This window comes from Triticum aestivum, chromosome 2B (genome assembly GCF_018294505.1).
Source record: "Triticum aestivum cultivar Chinese Spring chromosome 2B, IWGSC CS RefSeq v2.1, whole genome shotgun sequence".
In the NCBI taxonomy this organism is placed as follows: Eukaryota; Viridiplantae; Streptophyta; class Magnoliopsida; order Poales; family Poaceae; genus Triticum; species Triticum aestivum.
In genome coordinates, this window is record NC_057798.1 from 504,092,176 (window position 1) to 504,092,858 (window position 683).

Sequence of the window (683 nt, forward strand, 5' to 3'; positions counted from 1 at the left end):
ATATATATATATATATATATATATATATATATATATATATATATATATATATATATATATCCAATTGGGTGTAAGTTAGCATGGACTATTATTGTTGACATCACCTAAAGGTGAATACGTTGGGAGGCAACATGATAAGCCCTTATCTTTCTCAGTGTCCGGCTAAAACTCCATAACCACAAGTATTGCATGAGTGTTAGCAATTCTAGAAGACTACATGATAGTTGAGTATGTAGACTTGCTGAAAAGCTCTATTCTTGACTCTTTCTGATGTTATGATAAATTGCAATTGCTTCAATGACTGAGATTATAGTTTGTTAGCTTCCAATGAAGTTTCTGAACCATACTTGACATTGTGAATTGATTGTTACTTGAGCATAAGAAGTCATATGACAAAAATCTATTTATGTTGCTGTTATAAGAATGATCATGATGCCCTCATGTCCGTATTTTATTTTTATCGACACCTCTATCACTAAACATGTGGACATATTTTTCGATATCGGCTTCCGCTTGAGGACAAGCAAGGTCTAAGCTTGGGGGAGTTGATACATCCATTTTGCATCATGCTTTTATATCAATATGTATTGCATTATGGGCTATTATTACACATTATATCTCAATACTTATGGCTATTCTCTCTTATTTTACAAGGTTTACCATGAAGAGGGGGAAAGCCGGCA